The sequence below is a fragment of the Hemicordylus capensis genome, chromosome 1 (assembly GCF_027244095.1).
Source record: "Hemicordylus capensis ecotype Gifberg chromosome 1, rHemCap1.1.pri, whole genome shotgun sequence".
NCBI lineage: Eukaryota > Metazoa > Chordata > Lepidosauria > Squamata > Cordylidae > Hemicordylus > Hemicordylus capensis.
Window position 1 is genome coordinate 318,882,105 of NC_069657.1, and position 18,560 is coordinate 318,900,664.

The following is an 18,560-nucleotide window of genomic DNA, read 5'->3' on the forward strand; positions in this document are numbered from 1 at the left end:
CACATATACATACCTGTTAAATGAAAAGAGACAAGCACTAGAAAGACTAAAAGAATATGGAGGCTTTTTAATATCATTATTTTGTTATCTGGTAAGTTCTTTAGCTTCTTTAGCTTTTTATAATTTTCAGTTTTAACTGAAAAAGGCTGTTCCTTATATTCTGGAGGAAAATGGAGTGGCGGAAAGAAAGAACCATCCTCTTATGGAAATGACAAGATGCATGCTTGTGGACAAAGGTGCACCTAGGTAATTTTGAAGCCTGGACCTAAAGGTCTTTGGAGCACACCCCCCCCCCCGCAAATTAAGCATCATCATGCTCTGCCAGGCAACCACACCATCCAAGAAAGATTAAAGAGGATTTGGGGGGGCTGCAGGGGCTGTGGAGGGCCTGGACTTTGGCCCCAAAGTCCAGGGGTAAGAGCGCCTCTGCTTGTGGATGCTGGTTTGACTACTAAATTTTGGGGAGTGGCAGTGATGACTGCTACTTACCTGCAAAATAGATTGCCAACAAAGGCCACAGGAACAACACCACATGAATTATGGTATGGCAACAAGCCCACTTTGAATCATATAAGAGTGTTTCGATCGAAAGCATACACTTATATATCAAAAGCCAAAAGGACCAAACTCAACTGTAGATCTGAGGAAGGAATACTTGTTGGCTATTCCATAGGATGTAAAGCATATAGGATTTTAGACCTCGCCTTAGAAACAATTAAAATATGCAATGTAGCATACGTCAGTGAAAATGAAAAACCAACCACTAGCAAACTGCCAGACTTAGAGCCAATTTTCAGTTGGAGAAAGAATCAAGGTAATATGACAAAAAGGAAGAATCCACTGTAAGTTTTACACCTGGCAGCGATTCAGCAGAAGAGGATGCTGATGAACAAAATGTGTGGCATTCAACACAACAAAATATAGGAGTTCCACCTAAGAAACCTTCCTACACTGCAAAGGGAGAAAGATTTCAATATCCAAGCACATGGAAAGAAACTGATAACTTACCTGCAACCGAAGCACAAATCTGGAAGGAAGCTGAGAAAGAAGAAATGGAATCATTGCACAAAAAGAACACATGGACACTCACAGAGCTACCTGAGGGAAGGAAGACTGTGGGGTGCAAGTGGATTTTTAAAATTAAGCAAAATGCTGAAGGATATGTCCAGTGATACAAAGCGAGACTGGTGGCAAAGGGTTTCTTGCAGATACAGACTCAGGCCATGAACGGGCCTCTAGGGTGGTGGTGGTGGCTTCTTTAAGTGTAAATGGAGCCAGTGCTCCATGCCACCCAGCAGCAGGAATCGCCTCTGCCACTCACCTGGCCGCTGGCGAGGGCTTGCCTCCATGGGAGCCAGGTAAGTGGCGGAACCAATTCCCCGCCACGGGGGCTGCTGGGCAGCACGGAGCACCGGCTCCATTTACACTTAAAGAAGCTGCCCACCCTGGAAGTGCGTTCACAGTCCGCGCCTGTGCAGATATATGGGGAAGATTATGATGAGACATTTGGCTCCATTGTAGAACACCTCAGTAAGGACACTCGTAAGCATTGCAGCAGCAAAGAAAATGCAAGTGGATCACATAGACGTGAATACTGCATTTCTTCATGGAGACATCAAACAAAATATTTATATGGAGCAGCCTCCAGAATTTGTGGAACTTGGTAAAGAAAAATTTGTATGTATGTTGCAGAAAAGTATTTATGGACTAAAGCAGGCTGCAGGAGCCTGGAATGTCAAATTAAACCACTTGCTAGTCAATGAAGGATTTACTCAAGGAAAGGCTGACGTCCCTTGCCTGTACTCGAGACTCAAAGACAACAGATGGACCTATATATTTCCTTTCATTGATGATTTGATAATTTGTTTTGAAAAAAGAGAGGACAGCCTTGAAATAATAAAGCACCTGAATATTGAGATAGAAGTAAAAGAAACTGGGCCTGTTTCACACTATCTTGAGATACACATAGAGGGAGAAGAGGATGGAAACTATTTGCTTAACCAAAAACAGAAAATAAATGATGTGCTAGAGTATTTGGGACTTACAGAGGCCAAAGAAATGAGTACACCTATGGAAACAGGTTACCTAAAACAGAAGGACAAGAGTAAACTGCCAGACAACAATGATTACAGGACAGTGATTAGAAAACATTTATATGTAGCTATGATAACAAGACAGGATATAGCTTGGGAATCTTGAGTTGGAAAGTATGCACATCTAGCAAAGATGACTGGACTGCGGTAAAGAGATTAGGCAGGTACCTAAAAGGGACAATCCAACTAAAATTAACGTTGCCTGCTAATAGTGGACCCAAATTAGTAGGTTATATGGATGCAGACTGGGCTGAGGATCAAATAAACTGGAAGTCAACCAGTGGTTATATTTTCTTCTCTGGTAGTGGAGCAGTCAGTTGGTGTGGCTGCAATCAATCAATAGTTGCTCTCTCATCTAGTGAGGCAGAATATGTCTGCCACTCAAGCATGTTAAGAGGTGGCGTGGCTGCACAAGTTAATGTCAGATTTGAACATAGATGAACCAAAACCCACTGAGATGTTTGAGGATAATCAAAGCTGCATCCAGATCTCACAAATAGAGGAAATTAAATTTAGAACAAAACACATTGAAACCAAATATCATTATGTGCGGGATGCACAAGAAAAGGGATTTGTAAAATTGATGTATTGTCCAAATGAACGAATAGTAGCAGATGTGCTAACTAAACTGTTGCCCAGGGATTGCTTCAAAACCTTGAGAGAGACATTGGGAATTATAGACAGCAGCACAAGCCGATGAGAAGTAGTGTTGGAGCTAGGACTCTGGCAGCATCAGCTCTCAGCTGCAATGTCTCATAGTGACCACTGGGGATTTTAGGGTCATGGATAAAAGTGCTAGACTCCTCCCCTCTTTGTTCTTCCAATGTTAGTCTTCATTTTGTCTCTCCAGAGATGGCTTTTTTTGTCTCTCTCTTCAGCCATGAGCTTCAGCTGAAATTAAGCTGCAAGCTTTTTCACATTCGTTTGTAACCTTTTCTTTACATAAAGCCTTGTAGTTTTTTAATACTAAAGATCTGTCTCAAGACTTCTTGCTTTGCTGCTTTCTCACCAAACTGATTTTGCTTTCCTATTTGGGGACTGAACTGCTATTCTTCCCCTACAGTTTCTCCATGGCTCCTAAGAATTCTAAGAATCATTGCAGCGACAAGCCTCCCTTTGGGAATAATGGGAGCCTCATCGCTGCAGTGATGACACAATTCGTAGGAACTGCAGAAGCTCTGTGAGTTTTCTAGATAAAAATGTGCAATTTGGGGATGAATTGACACAGCACACTCAGCCTTTCCACAGATGGTGCACTGAACTGTATGTGAGTCACAGTTCTTTAACTGTTAGATGAATAGTCTGTTCTTAAAAATGCACTTGAATATCTAGAGGAGAGCTTGTCTTGTGGTAGCAAGCATGACTTGTCCCCTTAGCTAAGCAGGGTCTGCCCTGGTTGCATCTGAATGGGAGACGATGTATGAGCACTGTAATATACTCCTCTTAGAGGATGGAGATGCTCTGGGAAGAGCAGAAGGTTGGATTGGCATCTCCAAGATAGGGCTGAGAAAGATTCCTGCCTGCAACCTTGGAGAAGCCGCTACCAGTCTGTGTAGACAATACTGGGCTAGATGGACCAATGGTCTGACTTGGTGTATGGCAGCTTCCTATGTTCCTATGTTCTATGCTGATCCCTGTGGCACAGTGGAAATGACTATTCTTAATATAAGTTAGCTACAAGTATTTTCCAATTTATCCTTTTGTCAATGTGTATGAGAATTCTCTTCACAGCGTTATTTTATAAGATGGAGTTAAGGAACTATTTAATTAGGCCAGTATGACAACTTTTTTTTTTTTTTTTGGTGCTCACAACTACTCTTTAGAAGTTGTCTCGAATTATTGAACTAACAATATTCTCTATGGGCCACCTACAGTCTTGCTTTATGACAGATGGCACATGAACCTCCTTCTTAGGCTAAATCTTTTAACAGCTTCAATGTAGATTATGTGTCTGCTAAAAATCTGTGACTCATAGACCTACAAAGCTCTGAATTTTTTTGTGAATGAAGGGGATATATTGAAAAAACTACTTTAACAAATAAAATGATGTGCTCTAAGTCATTGCATAGAGAGGACTTTATAGCATCACAACTAATTAATGCTTCAGCTTTAATTAGTTCAATCAATAGATTAATCAACTGAAGCTTTATTTGATTAGTTGGGAAAAACCAATTTTAATCAGTGAGGCTGCAAGCAATGTATACACTTTTTAATGGTTGTTTTTAGTGTATTACTCCAATAGGAAATGGGAAAATATTAAACTTTCATTCTAACAGTGACTGTTAGCTTTGTAAATTAAATTGTAAGTTATTTATTACACTTGTACCCTTCCATCAAGAAACTCAGGACAGCACCTCTAACCTTTCCCTCTCTTACCCTCATAGTATCCATATCTGGTGGGTCAAAGTGAAAGAAAAGTGCCTACATAAGGGACCAAGCAAGTTCAAGGTAATATGCAAATTTATTTACATTTAATCAGCTACAATTTAACTAATTACTTGATAAATTGGTTGATAGATGAATCCTTTTTTAAGGTTTGATATAATAAAAAATTAAGTGCTATATTGTTATGTCATTTGCAATTATATGAACTGTTTAAAAACCTCCTAGTTTTGCGGAGTTGTTTTATTGACAGTGGCTGACATGTTCTGCAGCATTAGGAGGGTGGCATAAGAGCTGAGTTCCTGCAGAGAAACTGCTGCAGAGCTCAGACAAAGACTTATCCTGCTTCTGAGCACACACAGAGGGGAAGGGAGTGATCAATATTTTCAGCTTTCCCCTCCATCCTAAAGTACTTTTTGGTTTCCAGAAATGTGTCTTGAGAAAGGGGAGGGCAGCAAAAATTACTTCACCCTTCTCCTGTGAGGGCACAGTCCTTGGCCTTTGGGCTCCACAGCAACCTTTCTGAAAGGCTGTTGCTTTGCTGTCCTAATGCATGAAGAACATGTTGGCCCATGTTTTTTATTTATTGTCTGTTGCTCTCTGTACCCAATAGGTGGAAAATGCAACTAAAAATAATTAATTAATTAATGGGAAGGACTGGGAGAAAGGCAGGAGCTTACCTGCCTTCCCCCCACGTGAGCAATGGTTCCCTTGGACTCCACCACAGCGATCAGCGCTGTGGTGGAGTCCTGAGGTGGGATCAGGAGTAGGAAGTCCTCCCACATCCCTCAGGGCACCATGCAAGCAGTGGAGCAGCTGCTCTCAGTAGCGCAGGCACTCTGCTCTGCCCGGCCACTCCTTCCTCCTGGATCACTGCCTAAAATGGCAGCAGGCTGGTGGGAAGCCCAGCTACCCGAGGTGATCTTACATACGATCCCCTGCCAAAGTAGAACGAACCATTGAGTAGAAAAGAGCAGGGTAGAAAATCCAGTCTCCGCAGGTCTGGAGCAGCCAGGACCAGAGGGCTCCCGGTGCTCCAGATGACACAAGCTCCCTGGGTTCATCCAGGGAGCTCATGTCATGTGAATACACTCTATGGCTGAAATTCTTAAATGTTTGTACTGTTGGGCTTTTCTTCTGGCTATTTTTAATCAGTGCAAGCTAACAATTGGTTTGACGACAGGGCACAGGCTCTCTTTCTGGCTGACCAAGTGGTGCATGCCTCTCTTCTGAGGCCAGCCACATCAATATGGGGCCTGCTCAAGCTTGCAGCCTTGACCAGTACAGGGCAGGCCTGGGCTCCAACGAATGGCAGGCCAGCAGGTGGGCAGGGCTGACTTGGTGCACAGCATCCTGGCTACACAGAGCAGAATGGGCTCCTTGCCCCGGGGTGGGGGGAGCATCACCCAACTGAACTTCAGAGGGGAGGGGAGTCACTGAGCAATAGGGAGGGAGGAGGAATCCAAGGAACAACTCCAGGCCACCAGGGAAACAGAGGGTTGGGGGAATGAGGTGGGGTGGGACAGGAAGTGGGATGGGTCCTAAGGGAATGCCATGGATGTGCCAGACTATTTAGAGGACCCCACACTGCTGATGAGTGAAGTAAGGGTGGTTGCGAAACTGAGTCTCCTGGTGAGGAACCAGATTTTCCCTCTCCCTGGCTAGTGGAGGAAAAAAGGATGAATTAACCCCCTCCCCACACCTCTGAGGTGCAAAGGAGAAGGGACCTTTGACCAAGGCAAGAGAGGAGGTTTGTCAATCCTTACTCATAGCTGTTATCAACACATCTCTTTAAATCAGGAATATTATTCTGGTGTATGTGAACAGCATGGTCAGTGATAAAGGTGGTAATATTCGCCTCGTGACCGACGCTGAGACTTAAGATAAATAACCTATTGAAATTAAATCCTTCCCAGTAGAAAGTGCAAATCAAGAAGTGTGCATTTGTATAAAGTAGTGTGGTCTTTGCTATACTTTGTGCTAACATACAATATTTATCTCCAGTAGATAGGTAGTCTGATCAGTCACAAGTGGCATGGTGAAGAACCCATAAGGAGGTAATGGGCCACCACTAATAACTGAAAATAAATTCTACATCCTCTGTTGTTTTGTGGCATATATGATTTATGAAACTAATACACCTTTCATTTTTAATGTCAGGGCTTCTCAGCACCCCCCTCATCTCTCTATTTCCTGGATATATTCTGATGACAACCTTCTATAAAAGCTCATTTATCTTATGCTATTTCTACCATATTATTGCGATTCTAGAATTTACTTAAGTTTACGGGCTATATCCCTGGTAAGAATAAATCCATTCTCCTCCACAATGGCTAATAAGATTACATTTATACACGTAGAGGAGCTGCCTTGTCTAAACTCTTGGGCAAACTCCATCTTTCCAGAATTGTTCCATTTTCAGATGATTATCCTGACATTTGTAATATTAATATAACAATTAATCTGACATTTTCAATATTATCACCAAATCAAAGACATCTAGCACACTACACCATGGTCAATTTTGGTGTAATGCAGCAAATACATTCAATGAGCAGATGGCACCTTTAACTGATATTCCTTTCTTATATGTAACCCATGTTCAAAATTGCTAGAGGATTTCTTCAGGAGACTTTCCCCCCCCCAAGTATACTACTAACAAGATGTATCTGAATACATATTTTCTTTAAACAATGCACTTCAGTTATATTAACTGATATCCAATGTAAAATATCTTGGATGCTCTATGCAGTGCTATGAATTGAGAACAGTGGCACTTTAAATCCATCTTTTAGGAAAACTTGTCTAGAGATGAAAGTCGATGCAGTATGAGGTCAGAATATGTTGCTGTGATATCTTTACTTTCAGCCACTCAGCAGCATTGCAGTTAGTACATTTGTTGTTATTGCAATTACCTTGGCTCTTTTTTGTCATCAGATGGGAAACACACTTTGCATTCTCTTACTTTATCCAAAGAGCTGATTAATTTTCCTGCTGTTCTCAGTAGGTTTCTGTTTCATTGGTAGAACAATATGAGCTTCCTTCTTCACCTCATTTATCACCTATGTAAACTCTAGGATATTAATCAAATACTGGACAACATGGAGAGAAACAAGTATTTCTCTTTTTTCTCCTACCGAATCTTCAAAATATAAGGAAAACTCATACACTCTAGGGATTAAATATCTTACGAATAAGCTTTACTTCTTGCCATGGTGTTCCAGATGACTATATTTTCTCTACTTGAATTCTTTCATATAAACACATTTGAGTTACCGAGGTGGAAAAAGAAAAGAGATGCCATCATGGCATACATCACAAGCATATGGTGGGCTGTACGTTTCGAATGAGAAATCGAAGACATGGTGTAGTGTGAACAACCAGTTTTCAGCAGGATAACAGAAGTAAGCCACAGAGGGGAAGGATTGCAAGATTGCAGAGAGGCAGGAGAGCTGGCTGTATGGGCTTCCTTCTTGACATAAGGACAGCCTGCACAGCCAATCAGGCCAGAGGGAGGGAGGAGCTTCCTCCTTCAACTCCGGTTCTGTGGAGCCCAAACTGTAGTGCCAGCATTCAGATGTAATGCTGGAACTGCAAAACTAGAGTTAAGGGCAGCAAAACTCCATTCTGACTGAAAGTTATGAGTTTGGCGAGGGAAACTGCAGGTCCCTTTTTGCCCTTAACTCTGGTTTGCTGAATTCGGACGTGCAGTTTCGGAGACTGGAGGTGAAGTGACCTACAGTTTCCTATTTCGTCTGAATTTGGCCCGTGTTTCATTTGTACAGAGATCAATAGAGACATGTGAAATGGTGCAGAAAATGCATGGCCAAAACTTTATTAAGGTATATAACAATCTGTACAAAGGCTTCATACAGGTAGCTGGATGACACAAGCATTACCTAATGAAAGCCCCTAGCAAATTGACTGGGAATGCTTCTTGCCAAAGTTTTTACCCATTCCCTGCCTGAATCTGGGCTGGAGGTTCCCAGTCCAGAAACTCCCCTAAAGGCCAGCCTAAAAAAAAGAGAACTAGACATAGCCCAGCAACCCAGCTGATGTTTGCCTCAGCCTCCACATCAGCAGATATCCAGGGATACCTAGAGATAGAATATATCCAGGGATACCTAGAGATAGAATTTATCATTGTTTTAAATTGTTTTAATGTTTTAACTTTGTTTTTAATCCATGTTGCGTTACTGTAAATCATCTGAAGAGGGGAATTTTGGACAGTATACAAATGCTAATTAAAACAAAATGAAATAAATTGCTACAAACTTAACACCCTCATAACAAATGCCCTCTGAGAAAGCTCCTAGAAGCCTACCAGCCTTCCATTCAGTTACCCTGCTAAATTGACACAGAAACTGAATAGAACCCCAAGAAATCCCCCAAATTCCCCACTTAATTGGCCAATCAGAGCAGGGGGTCAAAATTCCTTCATGGCTTCCACAAGCCATGACCAACTAAGCCAGGCGGTGGGGGGGGGGGAATCACAAGATGAAAGTGAGGTCACATTCATGAACCTTCCCAAACACTGACTGAGAAGAGAATAAAATGGCCAGCCCTTAAATAATGTACCTTCCCACCTCTTGCAGAATATCACAAAATGACCTGTAGCCAGCTAAATTAACATGGCACTGCCTAGCATGTGCCTTCCTTGTCTCTCTTCATACCAGGGATTACTCCACGGAACAGCAAGGGGTAGCTGGTGCTTCCCCCCAAATATTTCCCGCTCCCACATCCACCAGATGGGAACTTTTCAGCAAAGTGTCAGGCAATACAGTCAAAGTATATTATGGTCCTATAGATCGATTTAGTTATTTGTAAAGACCTCAGTTGTTTAAAGGAACCTCTTTCACTCTGTCCCAGAACAAGCTGCAGTTGGTGCAGCTAGGTAGACTGGAGATTCATGAATTACTTTAATTACGTTACCCTTATAATTATTTAATGTATAGCAAAATCCTCACTCCCCAAATAAGGTTCTTTGGAACCCCTTTGCTCTGCCAGACTAGTTCTTCCATAGTCACTCCTACACAAATGATCCCCTCTCTACAAATAACAGGGAGAAGGCCTCATTACAGCTAACTTGCAGGGGTTCTGCTGCCTGGAAATCAGCCTTCCACAACTGATTATTCTCTCCCTCTTCCCCTAGGTAAGACTGTTTGGAAACTACTGAAAGTGATTGTTTGAATCAAGCCTTAGTTTACTTCCTGTTTATTGCAGCAGTGGAATAATTACCTCAAATTTAAATGCTATTAGTAGCAACTTCAAGCCTATATCAGAAAGATATGAAAACCTCTCTGCTTCTGCGCTCTTGTATAATTTGCAAAGGGACTGATATTGCAAATGTTAGTTTTTCTCCATAAAGAAACAGCTCATTAGATCTCATTAGTACTGCAGCTGCTGTATGTTGTATAGATTTGGAACTTCAAACAATACATTATTTCCAAATGCTCTTCCAGAAAACAGCGAAACAGTCTATTTCATTGTTCAGTTGCTTGAACTTGTAGATTGTGAAATAACGGAAGAGCAAAAAGTGCAAGGTTCAACTGCATTACAGTTTTGCCTTCTTTAAATATACAATTTCCTTCCTTCTTTTTCATTTTGGCAATCCATGATATGCAAAAACAAACAAAAAAGTGTGTTGTTTATTAGGCAATCAAGTTTATCTTTTGAGATTCCAGTAATAATGTGTTTGAGAAACTGGCTGTGTAGGACAATAACTGTGTTAGTCCAGCAGTGCTATCAAACACTGTCTGCAGTGATCAATGCATAGTAAACATTTAGCAAATAAATAAATAAATAAATAAATAGCAAGCAAGCGAGCCTGAATGGGGATGCCACCTTAACAAATGTATTCAGTTCCCCCCAAAAAGTGATTAAAAGTAATCTCTGTTTGGGTTTTGTTTGTTTGGGTTTTGCTGACATTTGCTCATAAGCAGCTTTAATTAAGTTTTGAAATACCTATTTGGTCACGGCCCTCAAAACAGGGAGCAGACATGTTGATTGTGCTGTGGAAACCTGTCTGTTTTTGAGGCCTCATCATTCTGAATATGGCGAGTGACTTTACCTGCACTAATCTGACCAAAAATCCTTCCGGATTTTTGAAAAACCCAGAAGCTAATAGTGATGTATAGAACAACTGTGCAAGAACACAACAAAAAGCACACCAGCTGGGTGTGTGAGAAAACTGTGCATGCACCTACAGAAAAGAAGCAATGGAAAGCTGAGGTTGATGAAGTGAGAAGAGAAAAGGTGTTCCATGATAGATTTGTGTTGTTTGTGTATCAGGAGCATTTCAGTGTTAGTACAAATACATGATAAAAGGTTTATTATCCTCCAATATTATATTTATATTTTTAATTTGATTTTCTAACCCCCCCTTTTTTAAAAAAATGGGAGCAACTGTGCGACAAAGAGTAGGAGGTGAACAGTTTCATAGGATGGAGATGAGGAGGGTGAAGACCACAAAGTTAGTATCAGAGCTAGTTTTATAACTCAAAAACTCTACACACACCCCAAACTGTCCTCTTATATGGAATGCCAGTGTAAGGGGAAATTATTTTTATTTGATTTTTCTCTGCCTTTAAAAAAAAGGGGGAGTGGGGCTGGGAGCCACTGTGCGGATTAGGATGATGGTGAAGAATAGTGGTTCTGCATAGATTCCTGCTCTTTCTGCCTTTTGCCCTAGTAACAGCGGAGCAGAATTGAAATTTTCCCCTCCCCCAGTAAAGAGATCTCTCATGAAAATAAAGGGCAACTATTATTACATTTGAATAATTTAACTCACGTCTCTTGAGGTAGATTGGACTTGTTTCTATCACGTACACCTCAAATGCTTAGCAGTGTTAGTGTTGCTGCTTCTGTACAACAGTGGCTTCTTCCTTCATTTTGTTTCATTTTACCACCCTCATATTGTTGTACCAGTTGGATGTCTGCCTGTCATGCCTAAATTTCCTGGGCCCTCTGGCCCTTACAAGGAATGTAGCAGCCCCTTCTGCAGGTAAAATGAAGGAAGAGGTCACTGTCAAAGGTAGGGAGCCAAGGCCGATGTGATCCAGCCTGGTTCCCTATTTACCTCAGAGACATGACATAAATCATTCAAGTGTAATAATCCTGCCCTTTATTTTTTATTTTTTTTAAAATCACATTTCCAGGGGGCAGATTTCACCAGTCCTGACAGAAACAGAAGACCTTGTGGTATTTACTCCCCTCATCTCCACTCCAATATAATCTCCGTTGCCAGTGAAGAAATTTGTGATCATACAGGAATCTACAAATGGCAGATTTCCTGAATTTCCTTTAAGAAATCCTTTTTCAGTCATTTTCAGTAAATCCACATCATTCAGTGAGTCCTCCCACTAGGGTCAGTCCTCCCACTAGGGGTGTGGCCCAAACTGGCTGTCCCAGTTCGGTTCAAGTCTGAACCAGACCCGAACAGGACCAGGCCAGTTCAGTTTTGCCCCCCATCAACCCCCACTGCCCACAGGTTGAGTTTGTTCAGGGGGGTTCTCAAGTCAATTTAAAAAAAAGTACTTACCCCTTCCAGAGGGCTTCTCTGAGGCTGGTGGTCCATGGAGGTTCCCCCTCCCCTCGCCAGACTTCCTCATGGCAAAAATTGCCCGGTTTGTGTGTTCTTCGGCCCTTTCTGGACCTTTCTCCCTCACATAGCCATTTTGGAGGCTGCTGCACATGCGCAATGGGCCCCTGCATGGCCTGGGTCATGACTCGACCATGTAGGGGCCCATTGTGCATGCCACGAGCCAGCATAGCATAGTGGTTAGAGTGTTGGATTAGGACCAGGAAGACCCAAGTTCGAATCCTCATTCAACCACGAAACTCACTGCGTGACTCTGGGTCAGCGATGTATTTCTCAGCCTAACCTACCTTACAGGGGTGTTGTGAGGATAAAAATAACCATGTACACTGCTCTGAGCTCCTCTGAGGAAGAGCGCTACATAAATGTAATAAATAAATAAATAATCACCTCAGTCAATTGGAGAGAGTTTTTGCTCTGCCAGGCAAATGTGGGTTTTTAAACAAACTACTTCACTCCTTCACGTAGGATGAAAAAAATCATAAAGCTACCTAATGGTGAGCTGCTTAATGGATTAATACTACTAAAAATGCTATATGGAGACATTCTCATTTTCCCGAAGTATCCCATTAAGGTTTCTAATCTAGATCTAAGAGTCCTCTACCAGTTGACTGCAATGTCAATTTTTTCACCATTATTCACTTATCTAGAGCTTTCCATTGACAAGAGTACTACTTTCTTTATTGTCCAGAAGTCCAAAAGATTGTCATCTGCAAATCTGAAAGCACTTGTGAATCATGTGCTACAACTCTAGAACAGTACCATTCCTGATCCTCATCATATGGTTCCAATCTAGTGATGATCAACAGTAAGTGTCCCTGATGTGATCAGGATGTGAACTGCTTACAGTTCAGCTATGAACAGACCATTAAATGGTATCCAGATGAGTACTGCAACATAGAGCTAGCTAGGCTTGAATCCAAATGAACATCTATATGTGTATCATCCAAGAATGAAGAAGCCTGCTTCCTGGATTGATTATACACATTAGGAGATCTCATGATTGTATGTTCCTCCATTGAAAAACAAAAACAATTCCTGCAGTACACATAGAAAATGATCAAACCAGGGAGAGATTTTTTTTAAGTCAAACTCTCTCTGATTACAGCTTCTAGGAGGGTAGCTCTATTATACTGCAGCAAAAAAGAGTCAACAAAATGTCCCTGGGTCATGAAAACTTATGCTAGTTTAATAAAAAATATGAGTAGGCAAAGTGTGCTGATGGCTACTTAATTATTTTACTTTTTCATTTCTGTAATTGGTTAATGCTAAAATGGCAATATTTTGAGAAGTTTTATGACCTTATATACACTAGTTTTCCTGTGTTAAGATTTCAAAATGCATTTAGTTCTCACATTTGTACCCCATGTTTCCTACAAAAAGCCCAGAGCCATATACAGAGGCTTATTTTAGCTTCACAACAAGCCTGTTAGGTAGGCTAGGCTAAGAGATAATGGCCGACGTAATGAGCAATATTACAGAGCCGTAACCTGGAGCTTCTGCAGGCTTGGAAGCAAGCTCCAACACTTTTCAAAAGCAGAGATTTCACAAGCAGTGTTACCACATTTATTCTAATAGCAGGGAATCAAGTGAGTTAATAGGTAATAAATGGAAATAGAGAGATATATAGCACAGACTGCGTATTTTCTTTTTCAGGCTCTTTCTAGGGACTGATCTAGTTAAGTAATTCAGTTTCCATTCGCCCAGTCTAGTATGACTGTTTTCTGCTTTTCATAGTAAATTTGTTATGTGGCCAGGTCCAACTGTTGAGTGTTGAGCATATGCAAACCTGAAATGGCCTTTTTTCTTTGATGGCAATATGTTAAAAACTCTTTTTCTTTACATTTCAAATTTCCTGTGCATGGTGATATGATGTGTGAAGCATTACTGCATCATTCTTGATAGTATTACCATGTGACATGTCTTTCAATCCATTCAGTTTAAAAATATGTATAGGGATAAGAAGAGAAAATGAGACAAAGTACAATGTAGAGGGATATTCTGATTAAATAATCAGATCAATTAATTAAATATTCCTTTAAAAAGAAAGAAGAATAGGAGATGAATCTTCTGGGCACCACAACAACAATTGTCCTACATAAAATTGAGACTGTGAGCTGGATTAGGTGTTATACATACAGAATGAAGTACAATTATGCTTCATTGTGCACAGATTACAGCTTCACAAAATAAAGTTTAACTACAGTAGAAACAGAAGAGATAATCGAAAAAAGAAGCTTTTTTTCTGCTTGTGACAACTTCAGATATATTCCTTTGTTCTACCACCCATAAAAGAGCCCTACTGGAATTCAGTAAGTGTTTATGAGAATGTATAATGTGTTTCAGGTTACACTAACTGTCGATTCTTCATGGGTGTTATTTTCCTGATGAAAGCCCTGCCCCATCTTTCAGCTAATGTATCCTACATCCGCAAATGTTGCCTACCTCCTGTGCGTTAATGTCACATCTAACTTTAGTTCTCACCTATTCATTGGCCGATCCTTGGTAACCAATCACATTTGAAAAAATATGTATTTTTTCATTGGCCCAATTCATATGTAATATGAAACTGGAGATTGGGGGATCCACAGATTCAATTTTAAACTGTTAATCGGACTGCAGACATTTGTCAAACCATGGCCCGCCAACCTCCAGTTCCAGGAGAGAGGAGCCCCTTCCTGCTGCTCAGCGACTGAGGCCTATCCCAGCAAGGTCTACAGCCAGACTGTGGGTAAAGCATCAGCATGTCAGCAGAATGGCCACAATCTCGAAGGGAGCATGCCAAGCAAGATCATGCATTTTTGGAGCACAGAGCCCGCCCTCAGCAGGGAAGGGCATTCAAATCCCTTTAAATGCCAGGCCAGGCCATGGCAGCACCTCTTCTGGCAGCAATGGCACCAGTGGCCCCCAAAGAGCCCTGTACCCTGATAGTCCTACACAAGCATGAATGGTGGGGGTGTCTCTGGGCAGGGGATATTTCCCTGTTACTCTGGGAGGGGAGGGAAGGGGAGGGGAGGGAAAGGGAACATTGAGACTTCCTAGGAAGGGATATGTAGATGAGTGAGGGCAAGGAATGCTGGTAGGGGTACTGTCCCACCGTAACCTAGAATGATGTTGCGGGGAGTAACCCTACCAAAGCAGTTCACCCAGACCCAATGAACATCCTGCTCTACTGGCATCTTGCTGCTGGAGGGCTTGCCCTCTCATGAGAGGGCTAGTCTTCTGGGGAGACCATGCAGTTGTAAGGGCACTGGTCAACCCATGGACTGTGTGCTCACGAGGTGAGCTAGCAAACCTAAGAGGGCCACACTTGTGTGTGGCCCCCAACTCCAAGATAGAACAGATACCCCACAACCCCCCCCCCCAGTTCTCTGTGAAGCCTTGCACACACCCAAATGAGATGTTGATGTTCCATGTGCCTGGCTGTGTGCATGGATGAGGGAGACACTGGGATGGACCTTTAAACCCATTCTGAATTCCAGGGTCTGGTCCAGCATCATGTTGTATGCAGATCTACTGGTGTGGGGAATTGTGGGAGAGGGGAGCTGCAATTTCCAGCAGCCCCAGGACAGAAACCCCACAAACCCCCCTCTTCTCTGTGAAGCCTTGCACACACCCAAAGGAGATTTTGGTGCCCCATGTATCAGCGCCTGCCCCGTGCATGGGCAAGGAAGAAACTGGGTTCTGGGACGAACCTTTAAATGCATTCAAAATTCCCAGGCTTGGTCCAACATTGTATTGTATGCAAATCTCGCAGTGTGGGGGTTCGTAGGAGAGTGGAGCTGCAATTTCCAGCGGCCCCAGGACAGTGGGTCGCCATTTCAGGGTGCAGGCAAGGGAGCACATGTCCACATCAGTGGAAGGTCTAGTAGGGGGCATGCTTTGACAGAAACATGGCGGCAGTTGCCAAGACAAGGAAAGCAATATCTGGGATACCCTGCAGCTTTCCTCCGTAGAACATCCTGGCTCAACGTTGAGCCCATGATGGCCTGTCCCTCTTGTGAGAAAGTGGTCTGTGAAATAATGTGTGGCAAGTACTAGAGTACCACTTAGTACATTTGAAATTATTCCTCACAAACAGGCCTTCTCATGAGTAAGCCTAGGGAGCAAACATCCCCCCAGGGGAAGGGGCTGGGCTAGGCTCCCCTTCCCAAACCTTTATGTGAAAAAAATAGAACTTGGCTGCTCAAGAATTCCTGCTTGGAGCTGCCTTTTAAACTCAACCCCAGGCACGCACACACACTTACCCCATCAAATGATTCAGCTCCCGGCGCTGTGGAGGGGTGCCCTGCTTATGTTGCCACCTGGAGTGTTTGTGCTTGTGAACATACATCACTGTCACTTGCTTCCCAGGGAGCAAAGCACTTAGTGCCTGTCTTTTCATCCCATCCTCTTCCCCTCCTGCATGCCAGGTGGGGAGAGTAAGGGACAGAGTGGAGCAAGAGGGAATGCCCTCGAGTGACTGCACAGCTTGACAAGCAACTCAGGGATGGGGCATGGCGCTGTTCCTGTTGCTAGGCAACTCCATAGCTGCATAGGTGACAGGTGGGGTGGGCCTGTTTCTCTAAGAGGTGGCCAATGAAAAGCCATGGCATCAACAGAGCAGCCACATCCCTGGGTGGTTCGGTACTGCTGACTCCGTGATTGCAGTTTGAAAATCAGCGTGAAAAAGCAGTTATGGCAGCATTCAGAGTCAGACGTAAAGTGTCCGTGGCAAAACCAGAGGTCCTGGTGGTGAACCTTTGTGCAAACCGAAGGCTCAGTTTGGAGTTTGGTGAGGTAAACCAGAGGTTGCAGTTTCATACATTTGGGCAAAATGGAGTCCCAACTTCTGCCCTGTTTAACTCCAGTTTGGCATTACATATGAAGTTGGCCATTGTGTCTCCCCAATATGAACTGTTAACTAACTTTGCATTCAAATTATGCTATGATTCATCTCAAGAGATGTGGGATGAAAGAACAATCTTCTAAAATTGCAATGTAGCACTGGCAACATATACCCTCTATGAATCTCTGTTTGTATAGATTTCATCATTTATGCATTACACAGCAGCAAACCCTGGAGTTCAAGTGAGTTACGGGGCTCAGATTTTCTGAAGCAAGTAGGTTAGAATATGACAGGATTGGTGAGTTTAGATGTCTTGGCAAATCCTAACCAAAAGAAAGTAGGCACTCATGTGAATGGGAGGAGAGGACAGCATGCACTTCAGGTTGAAGGGATATCATGTGGATATCAGCTGCAACCTAGATTCTGTGCAATGTCTGAAGCCGTGCACAGTTTTTCAGGATTGGCGATTAGAAGTTACTAAGAGATGGTGTCTTTCTTCCTGATATTTTGCAAATACTCATAGGGTTTTTTTGCTTTAATATAGCTATTGCTCTACATTTACTGGAAGCGAATTCCAGTCATTATACAATATACTGAGGTGCCGATGTAAGGATGGGTGAATCTTGGGTTGTTCAGTTCTCTTAAAGTCATTGTAGGATAGCATCTAAAGTCTAGCTCTTATTGAACTGGAAAACCTGAGTGGTACCTCTTCAGACTGAAAGCAGAGTCTCTCATGACTGAATGCTCTTCCATTAAAATAAAAAACCTCATAGAATGTTAAATGTTGAAGAGAAGAATTCTGCTTGCCTAGTTTTCTTCTTGATGTGTTAATTTTCTGTATAATTTTATTGTAAGATCAGTCAGTCATGTAAGCATGGTTCTAGAGTAGTTTACCAACAGGTTTGCTCAGATAGTTCCAGATGTATCAAACTTTCTGAGAACTAGGGCCAGAATGGGTAGGCCACTAACTTCACAGGTAGAGAAGAAGAAAAATAATAATAATGAACTTTGGAGAAGGTCCCAGAAGCTTTCCTAGATTGAGTTCCTGAATGTACATCAAATACATTCTGTGCATCTCTTTGTCATTTACTATCACAATTCTAAAATGCAGCATTAGAAGTAGTCACTGTACAATGATGACCACATCATTTTCAGGTATAAAGTTCTATGCTTCCATTCCTGATTCCAAAAGTATTTACAAAAGGATAAATGCCAATGGGATTATTTTGTAATAAGAGGTTTGATGACTGAATCACATTGTTTTGGTTGGCAGAAAGTAATACAACCTGGAAATATTATTTTTGATTCCTTTTAATAAAGGGATCAGCATGCAAAAATCAGGGCTCACTAAATCACAGAAATGCAAATACATTTTGAGATCACAACCAGTTATAAATGTTTTTCTAAGATGACTCTTTGCTTTCAGCCACTTTCCTCCACAGTTCAAATCCTTTGATATTTTAGCTAACACACAAACTATGGAGAGTGTTCCAAGAGCTCTAATAAATTCTTAATTAGATAAAATGGATACTCTAAATTAGACTGATAATAGTCTATTCTTTCCAAGAATCCATGAGACCACATCAATCTATGCTGGTTCATCAACAATCAGCCTTAGCTGGTTGATCCTCTTCACAGCATCCAACAGAGCAGTGCCACT

General features: G+C 42.1%; 1 long non-coding RNA gene across 1 annotated transcript in view; it reads right to left on the reverse strand.

Annotated features, from left to right (window-relative positions):
• Positions 1 to 12,274, reverse strand: part of LOC128348247 (uncharacterized) — a 31,706-nt gene extending 19,432 nt beyond the window's left edge. The window contains exon 1 of the long non-coding RNA XR_008318030.1: positions 12,016 to 12,274. This is a non-coding gene — a long non-coding RNA (uncharacterized LOC128348247). The remainder of the gene's footprint in view (positions 1 to 12,015) is intronic.
• Between the last annotated feature and the right edge of the window lie 6,286 nt (positions 12,275 to 18,560).